This window comes from Ailuropoda melanoleuca, chromosome X (genome assembly GCF_002007445.2).
Source record: "Ailuropoda melanoleuca isolate Jingjing chromosome X, ASM200744v2, whole genome shotgun sequence".
In the NCBI taxonomy this organism is placed as follows: domain Eukaryota; kingdom Metazoa; phylum Chordata; class Mammalia; order Carnivora; family Ursidae; genus Ailuropoda; species Ailuropoda melanoleuca.
This window is the reverse complement of record NC_048238.1, coordinates 7,225,986-7,239,981: the sequence shown is the minus strand read 5'-3', so window position 1 is coordinate 7,239,981 and position 13,996 is coordinate 7,225,986. Positions and strand designations below refer to the sequence as shown.

The 13,996-nt window shown below is 46.1% G+C and overlaps 1 long non-coding RNA gene across 1 annotated transcript; it reads left to right on the top strand.

The window, feature by feature from the left end:
• The first annotated feature begins 26 nt into the window (after nucleotides 1–26).
• LOC117797424 lies at nucleotides 27–13,020 on the top strand. Its single transcript, XR_004622378.1, has 3 exons — nucleotides 27–227; nucleotides 572–637; nucleotides 12,543–13,020. It is a non-coding gene; the product is annotated as an uncharacterized LOC117797424 (long non-coding RNA).
• Nucleotides 13,021–13,996: the final 976 nt, after the last annotated feature.

The window sequence follows — 13,996 nt, the reverse complement described above, 5'->3', positions numbered from 1 at the left end:
CCCCGCGCGGGTCCGTGTGCCGCCAGCCTGTTCCCGCACGGACGCGCTTTGCCCCCAGGCCCGGACTTGGGGCTGGGAGGGTGTCCCCGGAACCCTCCACGCACCCACACTGCCCCGGCCCTCCCCGAGAGCCGCCTCCGCCGCGCAGCCCGGGCAAAAGCGGTAGCCCTGGGAGGGTGCTCTTGAAGTCTGGGCAGAGGAGAGGGGTCCGACCTGTTCCAATGAAGGTCTGCCCATCCTCCCACAAATTCCCTGCGGCAGCGCCCAGCCCAGATAAATAGCCTCCCTCTTGGCTCTTCTAGCTCTTTTTAGCTCTTCCTATAGTTCCAGTCCAGGGATTCTTTGCGTTCAGACTCTGTTCTCACTTTGGTAGAGCAGTGCCACGAGGTCTTAATGTCCCACGTCTGCGCTGCCTACAAAGGAGAGGTGGTGGTCTGAAATTCCTGAAAGGGTGTGCCACCTTTGTCTGCCCATTTTCAACTTACATAAAAGTTCGGCATAAAGAAATATCCGTACTGCTAGGTATTTGCATGCTTTGCAAAAAAAAAAAATCTTTTTATTTCGTTTGTAGTTACGTAGCTGGACGCTGGTGATTGCCTGTTTCTTCAAAGGAGCTCCATCCAGGTACTTTCAGCAGGTGAGGATGGGATAGGCCGCAAGAAAAAGCTCGGAGACGACTGGACCGGACGAGTGAGGGGTTCCTGTCACTGTGGAGCGGGAACAAGGAATCTCAACTCTGGTCTCCCGGTCTCAGTGTCTTCAGTGGTCGCGTGAGGGGTTTCCGTTCTATGGTCTGCAATCGTGTGGCTGATGGTTTTGTGTTTCATCCAGGCAGTTGAAGTAAGAGTGCAAACTTCACTGGGCACTTGTCATGGCTCTGGGCAGTAATTATTGCCCCCTACCTAACTTCCAAGCTACAGTGTCCAGAATGTCTCCAGTTAGAGGAACGAGGTGGTTTTTTTTCTTTGTAAACGGAGACTTAAGGAGTGTGCCTGTTAGAAGGCATCTAAACTGTACCTTGACTGTCATGGTCATGCAGATCTGCACAAATTGATTAAATTGCACAGAACTAAATACACAGGAGTGCGTGTAAGACGAGGAAATCGAAATAAGCTTGGTAGATTGTATCAGTGTTAGTATTCTGACTTTGAGGTGCAAGGTGCAGAAGATGTTCCTATATTGTTTCTTAAAACCACATTGAATCTGTGATTCTCTTCAGATAAAAAGTTTGAAGACTGGACAGATATGAGAAACCAAAAGATAAAGGACCATATAGATGTACCCAGAATTTTTGGGAGTTCCCTAGTCTCAACACAGCTCCCCCGCCCCCACCCTGTGGTGTTAACCGAAATCTCAGCTGTTAACTGGGGCTGAAATTCAGACTACTCGGTTCACTAAAGCAGAGACAAAGATTTCATTGTCTCCATAAATCACAGCCAAAGTTATCTTTTACGTTTTATGTTGATTATATAATGAGATTACCTTTCTGCTACTTGAAAGGGTTATACTGTTCATTCCTTAAACATAGGTGCAGGTTTGCATTTATCCTTACTAAATTATCATTTTGCTGAGTGTTTTCTTAATCTTCACATTAGGCATCTCTCCCAGCTTAGCATTATTTGAATATTTATAAGGCTGCTATCTATATAGACATTAATAAGTACACCAGAAGGGACTGGACCAAGTCTTTGTGGTCTGCTTTGAGATCGATGCCCTCCTCCCAGACCTTCTTAAATTCTTTCCTTGACACTCTTGGGTTTACCTAGCTGAGCATAGCTATTATCACACCTAGACTTCTGTATCATGTCCATTATATCCGTATTAGACACTACCACATATCTTGGAAAATATCAGTATCTTGTGACTGAAAGGCATTGCCCCAATTTAGTAACCCTGCTCCCCTTTTGAAAGAGTTTAGTAAGACAGAACCAGTATGGACTTTAAGTGGTGATGGCTTTCTTTTCTAAGAACTCAGCCAGATTTCCCAAAGTCAGTATATATTTGTCAATATCTAGCTTTTTCTTTTGGAAGCCAGTGCCAGATATCTTCTGGGTAGTCTCAGCTTTTTGCTTCTTGAGCATTCAGCCTCATTGCTCGGAAGACCGGAGGGTGAGCGTATGCTCTTCTGGCTCTGCAGAGCACAGCCCTGTGACCATCTAAATCTAGGCATTCAGTCGCCGTGGGTGTGCCGCTTTTTCGGAGCTGAGGCTTACTTCCTTTATTAGAGAGGAGATAGGTGAAATTAAACGTAGTTCTTTCAGGCGCCTGACTGGTCCAGTCCATAGGGCACGTGACTCAATCTCAGGGTTATGAGTTCAAGCCCCAGGTTGAATGTGGAGGTTCCTTACATGTCGTTCTTTTCACCTTATCAATAGTGAATGAATCAGTCAAGGGATAAAAGGCAAATTGAACCAGCTTTCAGAGATTTAATCAATAGCTAATCCTTTTTATGAAATAAAGCTAAAATTATCTTAGTTTTTTGTTCTAACAAGAAAAGAGATTTATAATTATAAAATTAGTAGTGGAGGCTGGAGTTCCAGAATTTTGCCTTTAGCTTTCGAACTAGTAGCTCATGATGGTCGAGCTTTACAGAAGAACCGGGGCAATTGTTTTGAAGGCAGTTTTAGCCGTTTTCTATTTAAGCCACTGTGTACCTGACTTAGGGTCCCTATGAATTCAGACGGTGGAGAGTCAGTCCAGATCAGAGCCACAGGTGTGAGGACAGCTAAAGGAAGACAGTGACGCAGTGGCTTTGCCCTTCATCACTATCTCCATTGTCATCTTGATTTCTGCAAGCGTTCAATTATTAGAAACTTCGGAATTTCACTTAGCTGCGGATCTTGGCCCAGTGACAGAAGCGGAGTGCTGCTCGGCTGCGTTCCCCTCACCTCCCTCTCACCTGGGAAGGCGTTTACCCTTGCTGTTAGGCTACTTACAGATCTCTGGGGGAGAGACTTCCTGTTTCTGTGCAGGGATGGGCTGGAGACTGCAGGGGCTTTACTTAACAACTGGCACCATTTTCCTGTTCATGGACTCCACAGTGGGAGTTAGCATCCTAGCACCCAGCGCCTTTAGTTGAGGAAGCAAGGAGTAGCACCCAAATAGTAACCACCATTCGCAGGAAACCTACTGTATACCAAGCACATGACGTAAGTGGACTCAGGTCCAAAGCTGCTTGGAGCATGCATCACCCCATTTTACAGAGGAAGAAACTGAGCCCCAGAGGGGCTTAACAGCCTGCTTGAGGTTGCTGAGCCCAGTCTTGAGGAGGACTCCTCTTCTTCCCCTTGTAGGGCCCAGTGCCAGATTGGCTATGGCTGGGCAGCTTTCCGTGAGCTGGTGAGTTGGCTTTCCTCCGTAGCACAGTTAGACACTGAGCTACCTTTTGTGGTTCCCTTGATCTCCAAACAAGAAAGAGGCTGAAGCCTCCTATGTGGAAACTTTGTCTATGAAACTGAATGCTAATTTAGGCTTGGTTGAGTTCCAATCCTGTTTCCTTGGAGACATGTCCTTTAATGTATACGTAGGGGCGCCTGGGTCGCTCGGTAGGTTAACTGCTGACTCTTGATCTCGTCTCAGGTCTTAATCTTTAAGAAATATATGTATGTATATAAAATAATAGTTAAGTTTTCAAATTGGGAGTACTTAGCTACTATTTTAAAAGTGTTTATATTTTAAAATGCTGTTTCAGGGGTGCCTGGGTGGCTCAGCTGGTTAAGCATCTGACTCTTGATTTTGGCTCAAGACCTATGTCGAGCTCTGTGCTCAATGCAGAATCAGCTTGAGATTTTCTCTCTCCCTTCCCCTCCGCCTCTCCTGCCCCTAGCCCTTCGAACTGTCTCTCTCTCTCAAATAAATCTTTAAAATGCAGTTTTAGAAAACCGCTGGCTATTTTTCACTTTGTATTTTCTTATAAAGTAGCCAATGAGTTCTTTAGCACTTTTAACTTGTCCGGTGCTGGGGAGTGGTCGCTAAGGAATGTAAAGGATGCAGGAAATATGAAACATTAACTCTAGCTAATGAAGAAAATATAATAGGGGGGAAAAAAACAACTAGAGCACAATTACGTGCCAAACGACTTTTAACTGCAAAAGTTCCAGCAGGAGAGAAACCAAAGTAGAGAAGAAAAAAAAAGGAGTAACTACAACTGTAGGTGAAATTTCTAAATTTTTCTTTTTTTTTTTTATTGTGGAAATTTCAAATGGACACAAGTAGAAGTCTTGTTTCATCCCTGCCCACTTTTTTCCCAAGACTATTTCAAAACACAACCAGGACAGAATGAATGAGCTATCCTGGAGGCTAAGAGGAAGTGGAGCCAGGAGTTCGCTGGGTGGGGACCCTGTGAGCAGAGGAATGTTCTTTATAGGGAAGTTGAAAGCGTCGGACTAGAAGGCTGAAACCTTGTTAATGAGTGTCGGAGTGCCCCAGCCCTGCTCCTTGGGAATCGGTGGTAAGCCTCCACTCCCCCATCCCAGGGAGTGTGTGCAAGGTAAGGGTGGGGAGATCTCAACAACCTGGGGGTCTCTGGCTGGACTGAGTCTGGATCTGCCACGTGGAGATTGTGGCTGGAGAGCAGATGACAGGAGGCAATAATGAGTTCCTGTGGGCTGGTTGGAATGGGAAATGCCTGGGGGATACTGTGTGAATATTCAAAGGCTAGTGTAACAAATTAACATAAGCTGTTTCAGGCCCATTTTTTTCCTTCCTGGAGGCCAGAATTCTGAAGTCAAGGTGTCAGCAGGGCCATACCCCCTCAGTGGCCCTAGAGGAGAATGTATTCCCTGCCCCTCCCAGGGTCTGGTGGCTGCTGGCATTCCTGGGTTTGTGACTGAATCAGTCCAACCTTTGCCTCTGTGATCACCTGGCCTTCTCTACTGCCTGGGTTCTATCTCCCTCTGTCGCCTCCGTCTATCACCCTCTTATAAGGTCACTATGATTGCCTTTAGGGCCCACTTTTAATAAAATCAAGAATGCTCTCTTCATCTCAGAATCCTTAATCTAATCCTGTGTATACTAAGACCCTTTCCCCAAATAAGGTAATTTGTAGGTTCCAGGAATTAGGACCTATCATCTTTGGGGAACAGTAGTCATCTTACAACAGATTCTCAGGAGGAAATCACTGGGGTGTTCCAGGACAAAGAATGGGACTTTGTCCCTAGTTTGGAAGCATTGTGACTAAAGCTCCACTGTTCCTGCTGGAGTTCCAAGTGCTGAGAGCAGCCACTGAAGAGGCCAGTTGTCTGCCTACCCCCAAGGGGTCATAGGGGAAGGCTTGTCCCACCTTAAGCCAAGTGACATCTACTCCCAGAGAATCCCTCAAAGATACAGGCTATCTACAGGACAGAGATTGGCATCTCGTTCTCAGGGGGCATTTCTGGAAGTGCTGTTGCCTGGTGACCAGCTCCTTGTGTAGACATGAGCACGAGGCGGCAGAGGGACAGGGCTCAGCAGTACGGTGTGTGGGCTTCCCAAGTACACCTGAGAATGTCACTGCATATCCAGTTACCCCAAAATTGACCAGCTTAAAACTGAAGACTCAGGCCTGACCCGGGATGACTACTCAAGCTAGCAGATCCCATTTGGCCAGATCCAAGCAAGGATTTTGAATGCTGGTGACTTCCTTGCAAGAGACAAAACAGTTTTACTTAGGGAATGGGTAGTGGGGCCTATAAATCTTGTTGTTCTTGAGATCTAAGTGGTTCCCTTAGTCATGCAAATGTGTGGGCAGCCAAGTGTAGGATTCCTTCTCTCTCCCTGGGGTCCCTGGATGAGGTGGGGCATTGTGCTTTATGTAGAAGCCAGGGGTTTCTGGGAGGGCAGAGACCCAACAGTTTTAACGCCTGTTTCAGAACTCCGAATTAGGGGGAGTTGATGAGAGGAGGAAAAGAGGGGTGAAAAAGCAGCCACCTGTGTGGGCTGTGTAGTCCATCCTCTGTGTGACCCTCAGCTGAGGTCAGAGACAGAGAGCTGGCAGTCAGAGATCAGAGCTCAGTCAGTGCAGGGCCTGGCGTATACCGAGAGGATGGGAGTTTGGAGACCAGCCAGGCAACCTTACCTTCATTTACAAAATTGTATCTGGGGAAGATTCTCTTCAAATCTCAGACACCTTCTGCGACCTGATCTGCTTGTAATTTGCCAACTAAATCACAGGGTAGAAATATGATACCTGAGTCCCAGGTATCTAGGTGGTTCTAGCGGAAGCCAACACAAGCAATATCCAAGCAGCAAAAAATAATTCTGTATGTGAGATTCCAAGACATCCTTGAACGTACCGCCCTTCCCAAATACAGCGTGAACCCTCTGCGCCTTTGTTATGATACCATTTGTGTGATTGGGGAACGCCTTTTTACTTCATACTCCACATTCTGAGAGAGAAAAACCCAGAGTAGGGACGCCTGGGTGGCTCATTCTGTTAAGCAGCTGCCTTCAGCTCAGGTCATGATCCCAGGGTCCTGGGTCTAGCCCTGCATCGGGCTCCTTGCTCAGCAGGGAGTCTGCTTCTCCCTCTTCCTGTGCTGCTCCCCCTGCTTGTGCTCTCTTGCTTGCTTGCTCACTCCGATAAATAAATAAAATCTTTAAAAGAAAAAGAGAAGAAAAACCCAGGGTTACTTCTACGAGGCTCTCAGAGAAGGCGCAGGGAATTTGGATTTGTAACAAGCTCCTTCACAAGGCGTAGGCTGCCCCTCCAGGAGCACACTTGGAGGGCCGTGGACTAAAATGACACAGCCAGGAGAGTCGGCATACTGCGGAACTCAGTAAATGTCCGTTCCCTCCCTCTGGCCGGCCAGCACGACCACAAGCTCACATGCACAGAGAAAGGGGCCATCTATACTTCCTTAGAGCTGAAATAATTCAGATGTCCTGTGGGAGGCAGGGGCCCTGCCTGTGGAAGCCACTGCTGCTTTAGTGTTGGAGGGACTGTTGATTCGGATGCGGGAAATTCCTTCTCTGGACACTGGCCAAAATACTTGTTTCAATTGAATCTTTTCACCTGAACTTCAAGGAATGTAGACATCTTTGACTAGCAGTAGAAATAACAGGAAGTAACTGGCTGTCTGAAGGGTGGTAGAATTTTTACTACAATGGACAGATGTCTTCCAGGCAGACATAGGAAGTTTCTAAAAACTTAATTGGTCGTGATGATTCCTTTTGTGTAATTACACATGTAGAAGGGCTACAGGAAATATTGTGTGATTAACTTCTTTAAAAATAAATTCTATTGGAACAATTTTAGATTTACAGAAAGGTTGCCAAGGTAATACAGGGAGTGCCTGCATGCCCTTGACCCAGTCCATTCCTAGTCACTGACCTCTTGTTTGGATTTCCCCAGTTGGCACACAAGTGTCCTCTTTCTGTCCCCAGGACTCTACTTTGCATTTAGTTGTCATGTCCCCTTTGGTCTCCCTCCTTCGTTTTTGTGAGAGTTTTGAGGAGGACTGGCTGGCTATTTTGTAGAATGTCCCCCAATTTAGGCTTGTCTGATGTTTTCTCATGACTAGACTTCTCAGCAAACCACATCAGGGTATACTGGATATCTGCATGGCTTTTCACCTGTGACTGTACTTTATTACATGGATAAGGAGATGGCTGCCAGGTTTCTCACTGTCAAGTTACGAGGAGAATTTTCTCTTAAGAACTTGGGTTTTGGGCACCTGGGTGGTTCAGTCAGTGAAACATCTGCCTTCAGCTCAGGTCGTGATCCCAGGGTCCTGGGATCTAGTCCCCCATCGGGCTCCTTGCTCAGCGGGGAGTCTGCATCTCGCTCCCCCCCACCCCACTTGTGCTCTTTCTCTCTCTCTCTCTCAAAAATAAGTAAATAGAATCTTAAAAAAAAAAAAAAAACCAAGAACTTGGGTTTTCAAATGCAAAGCTGTTCTGTGGGAAATCCCTTTGATTCAATGGTAGCCACCAAGTTCACACCTGGACAGACTGTCCTTAAGACCAAATTAAGATGTTTTGAATCACACCATTAAGTCAGCTTAAAGCACATTGAGGGAAATGGAGTAATCGTAGCTTGCAAAGGCAAAAATATGTACTGTTTGGCCCCTGAGAATAAATTTCTGACTCCTGTGATAGACTAAAGAAATGTCGTAAGTTTGAGAAACTTGGGTTATACACATGCTTTACTTTGGATGTTCAACCAAGGGCAATTCAGTGAGACCCAAAAGATTTGGGTCGGGGTGGGTGAGGGGGATAGCCATTGCATTTAAATTATCAGACTCCCCTCAGCGGACCGACTGAACCACATCTTCTATGTTAATGTCTTTCAGCGCTTCTGATACTGAGATGCGTGCTCTAGCTTGGGCATCAGACAGATGTTTCTGTGGCGTGCACAACCAGGTTGATGTAAGGCTGTATTATCTCCCAGCACGCTGTGCTTCTAACCACAAGCCAAACCCTTGAGGTTAATGTGGGTTTCCTACTCCCTACTCGTGGCCTCTTGAGTACCAGTGAAGCAGTCATTTCAAAATTAGCCAGAGTTTGAGTGTATTTAGTCCTTTTTGTTAAATATATGCAATTTGACAGTCCCGTGTGATTGAAAGCTGAAGAGCATGTAGTCCTCCCAGACCTGATAGTCCTCTCATTTCACTATATTAGCACAGTGTGCTACAAAAGAAACACACAATTCGAGCAAAGTTTGAAAATACGTGACGTGTATATATACGTGTGCATCCTAAGCCCCTTCTTCTCTCCTCCCCCCCACATACTTCTTGAAAGTGCACTTATGGTCACGTGACTTCAAATTTGACCATCTGTGACCTGCCTCCAACTTCTCAAAAGTGGACCCCTTGTTGCTTCAGAGCGGTGGGGTTAGAAGATGCATTTCCGTGGTCTGACTAGTTTGTACCTGTTGGTGGCAGACGTTCATTCAGGGAATAAATCTCATTTCCCTGTGGAGGAAGTGCTTATGGTGTAATCTACCTGGGTTTGATTCCCACCTCCACCAACTCCATGACCTTGGACACGTTTCCTCGCCTCCTCTGCTGCCTTATGCATAAAAAACAAGATAAAAAATGAGCCATAAGGGTGGAGATGAGAGTTAAGCTGAGTACTTAATGATGCTTCCAACTCATGGAAGGCAGTCAGGTAATATTAAAGCTAGATGACTCTTCTTCCTCTTCTCAGAACACAAACTCCACCCCTCTCTCCCTCCCGTGGCATGGTCTGGTCTCATCTCTTCTCAGGTGAGAGCATTGAGCTCACAGACTCATAGTCTGCATGTTGCAGAACTGAAGATGGACTCTTAGACACGATTTCTCAATATGTGAATTTCTATGTTTTTGTCAGGGAAGGGCAAGTTTCCTTCAACCCAAGACTCACGTTTTGTCAGGTGAGGTCAATACCCAACCCAACAACAACCACAAAGCAGGCTCTTTGAGTTAAGCCTGGGTTCAAAACCCATTCATAGTGGTGTTTTGCAGAGCTACTCAATTCCCCACGGGCAGAGAAAGGGAGTCAATGTCAAGATGCATGGCACAGCAGCTCTTTTTACTCTCTTAAAGCTTTATAGCCAATCCTGAGTGTTTTCGTCTGTCTAGAGGGTCAAACCAAGCAAGTTTAATTCTGGATGGAGAGCTTAGTCATCCTTGCATCCCCTTAGCATGTTCCTTGAGCTCCAGCAGGCAGCCTTGCACCTCTCTGAAGAAGGGAGCCCTTGGGACAGAATGTCACTCCACCAATGCTCTTGGAGAGCCTGGGCAACCAGAAGTTCCTAGGTTTTGAGGTGCCCACCCCAGGGGCAGCCTGTCCTGGTTGACAAGAGTGGGTACTCCAGCATTCTTGTACCATCAGACAACCCCGAGGGGTCACCGTGGTGGACAGACATTAAGATGACCTCCCCAGGGGCGCCTGGGTGGCACAGTGGTTAAGCGTCTGCCTTCAGCTCAGGACGTGATCCCGGCGTTGTGGGATCAAGCCCCACATCAGGCTCCTCTACTGTGAGCCTGTTTCTTCCTCTCCCACTCCCCCTGCTTGTGTTCCCTCTCTCGCTGGCTGTCTCTATCTCTGTCAAAAAAATAAATAAAATCTTAAAAAAAAAAAGATGACCTCCCCAATGCACCACCCCACCTGCTGGCATTCACACTCTGTGTATTCCTTCCATTGGGTGTGAGCAGGACCTATGAACCACTTCTAACCAATAGGATGTGGCAAAGATGATGGGATATCAGCCCTGTGATTATGTTACAAAAGATTGTGACTTTCACTTGTTGTTGGTGGATTGTTCTTGCCGACTTTGATGAATGAAGCTGCATTCTTGGAAGCTGCCTTGTGGAGAGACTCCTGTGCCAAGGAAATGACCAGCAGCCCATGAAGAATGAAAACTTGTCATTAAACATGTAAGCAAATGCTGGGAAACAAATGTTTCCCCACTTGAGCCTTCAGGTGAGACCAGCCTTGTCAACATCTTAATTGTAGCCATTGAGAGACCCCAAAATGGGAGACCCAGCTAAACTGTGAGAAAATAAATGCGTGTTGCTGATTTCTAGTCTGGCATGTAAGGAGCTTAGTGGTCACTGCTTCATCCTAATAAGCAAAAAGCTGAATGAGCTGAAAAGGCAACTCTGCTTAGATCTGTCAGAGAAGTGAGGTCACAGGACAAACTGCTGCCCCCCCCACCCCCAAAATTGAAAAGACAGACAGATGCAGAGAATCACAATTTCCTGGAGCTGAAATCAATAGCAGAAACTTCTACAGGAATCAGTGCCAGGGTAGGGAAATCCGAACTATAATTGACAAATTGCTGGAGGCTCAGTGTAGACAAGTCTGTGAGTTAAAAACTGCCAGGGTCCCCCCTGGGATCATGACCTGAGCCAAAGGCAAGACACTTAACCTACTGAGCCACCCAGGTGCCCCAGTATCCATGTTTTTTTTTTTTACTTTAGTGGGAGATAAGATATTCAAGAACATCTGTACGGTCAAGACATGATTTCAACTTGGAATGGACTTACCAGCTTTTGATAGGATAAATCATTTCCATTATTCATGATTTTAAAAGCACATATACAGCTTTTTTGAAGTCCCAATTTGGCTCCCAATCAAGGGTGTATAATGCTTCTATAATTCTATTAAGAGATTAAGAGATAATCTTATGTGTACATTTAACGTGTGTGTGTACTTTGAAAGCCACTCCAAAGACAGCAGATTTATGTAAAAGAATTTGCCTTTAATTGTCCTTGAGTGTTTGTCATTTGAATTCAAATACACAGTTAAGCATTGGGCCTCAAAATCATTACGTTCCTTTCTGGGCATTAGAAATATTCATTAAAAAAAAAAGCCTTTTTCTCTTTTTAAGCTGAAAGGTCAGAATGTCAGCATACAGAATAAGGTGAATTGAACTGAAAAGCTGGCATTCCTCATCGTAAAGAATGATAGAGAAATGTCTTTAAAGATTTTTTTTTTTTTTAAGAGATAGGAGATAACCAGCGAGAGTGGGAACAGAAGCAGGGGGGAGTGGGAGAGGAAGAAGCAGGCTCATAGCGGAGGAGCCTGATGTGGGGCTCGATCCCAAAACGCCAGTCACGCCCTGAGCCGAAGGCAGACGCCCAACCACTGTGCCACCCAGGCGCCCCTAAATGTTTATTTTAAAGTAATAACATTGGCTACTCATATCACAATCAGCTTCGAATATATTTTTGTTTTCTTTTTCCTTAGTTTTTTATTCAATCACCAGTGTCAATTGCAAGTTTCTCTACTCTTACTTTAGGTAACAGTTGTTTTTTCTTTGTGGAACGGCTATGTTCCAGCAAATTTAGCTGTGAATTGGAAAATCAAATCTCGGGGCGCCTGGGTGGCTCAGTTGGTTAAGCGTCTGCTTTCAGCTCAGGTCATGATCCCGAGATCCTGGGATCGAGTACCTCGTTGGGCTCCCTGCTCAATGGGGAGCCTGCTTCTCCCTCTCTTGCTCCCACTGCCTGTGCTCTGACAAATAAATAAATAACATATTAAAAAAAAAGAAAAATCCAATATCTGTGAAGCAAATCCTGTTTTTCCTTCTATTCGAGCTTAACAGCTGCTTAGTTGGCTTTGAGAAGACAGCATTTTAAAAGGTATATAAAGAGGTGGGGTTGTTTGCAATTAGGTCCCGGGAGGACACTGAACCGCTCACCTATGCAAAAGGAGCTTCGAACTTAGGTAGGAGTTTTTCATAGACCTGGCCTCTCTTATCTAGACCAGAGTGAAAGTCTTTAAGTTTCTACCCGAGAACCTAGAACCTTTGTCAGGCCGTTCTCCCTTCCTCTCCACAGAATCACTTTTGTCTGTCTCTCTCCATTCTTACCCGTCGTCTTCCCCTCCCATTTGCTTCCCTCTCCCCGCCAGCATCCTGACTTCTGTTCCAGATGAGTCCCAAACATTTCTCACCCACGGGGGCTTTCAGAACCAGAAGGAGGGTTCATCACTTGCTAACCCTGCACTTCCACCCCTGACTCGCCATTTGCATTCAGAATCCTCTTGGGCTGCCTTGGGTATGGATCGTTTTTTGCTGCTCTTTTGAACTAAGCCTTCCCCACATTTAAATGTGGCCTGCTTGTTCCCATTTTTAGGTTGAGATACACGCTCTAGGACCTTGCTGCTCGAAGTAGGAGCCATGGACCAGCGCCGTGCACATCTGTGGAAGCTTGCTCGAGATGCGGTTTCATGGCATGCAGGGCCTCACCCGGCCGTCCTCACAAGCAGAATCAGGACGGGAGAGTCTGCTCAATGAGATATGCAATGGGATGCACATTAAGCTTGATGAGTTTTATGCCCAGGTGTGATAGCATTTAAAACGCCTTTTTTTTTTTAAGTACAGTTTCATTTTAAACCATACTCAATCCCTATTTCTTTCTACCCTCCGCCAATTGCATCTATGATTAATTAGTTTATTTGGCATTGACAATGCCTTTGTCCTTTATGTTTCATTCTTTATTAAGGCCTGGTAACACTCGGTAATTATGGGACACAGCCTGTCTATCTATTCAGTCAATTTGCACATGGTACTCAGTGAATTTCTGTTGAAATAAATTGAAAGCCAACATGCTACTGGTCATCAGATGGACCCCAAGCAGGGCCGTGGCTGCAGCCGCTGAAATCCTTTGCAGATTCTTAGCCTGGGTTCCTTAGGAAGCAGAGCTTAAGGCAAACTGTGCACTGAAGCTTTACTGGGGAACATCATGGGATCCCCAGACAAAAGGGGCAGTAAAACAGGGAAGAAGGAAGAGCATTAAAGGTGGTACATTTATGAATAGATCATAAATTCCTAAGAAACACAGCTGGTTGCCCAGGGCCGTATGCGGCCCCTCCTGAGAAACTTCCATAGGGAGGGAGGAAGGCCAGTTTCTCTACCAGCAACTTCTTGCTTCCTATCGCTCGTTGGCCTGTTTGCCCACTAGGTGTTAACCTTCCTGCATTTTGGGCTTAGGCACCCAGCCTTTCGGGGCTGCTGCTGGGTAAGCCAGAGCCTCTGTGGGTAGACCTACAGGGGCCAAAATGTCTAGGTCTTCACCAGTTTTTGTAAATAAAGTTTTATTGGAACATAGCCATGCCTACTAATTTACATACTGTCCACCTCACTTTAAGTATCGGTAAAGCCACCTGAAAGGCCGCCCCTGTATATTAAAGAAGGCAGCGTAAAATGCAGAGCACGGAGCCTGCCCACTGACATGATATGAAGACAATCAGTTTTTGTGAATCACGCCCTCCTCACTTCTGCTGCTATTGGTACATCTCAGCAGACCATCCGTCTGCCTCCCATTGTGTCCTCCGCTGCATTCTGTGGCATACCTGAGTTTCTCCTGTTAACTCGGTCCTTCCTGTTCAGACCTCTGGGTGTCAGGGGACTCACTGGGAAAAGAAAGTTGTCTGTAAGAGAGACCCCCTGAGCCTCTTCAGCAGTTGGTGTATGGGATCGAGTGTAATGGCAGGCAAGTTGTGAATTGTGGAGCAAAGGAAAGCCGAGACAACAGAGCATTTCCTGGGCAGCCCAGACTGAAAATGCAAGGTGCAATCCAGGTGGTAA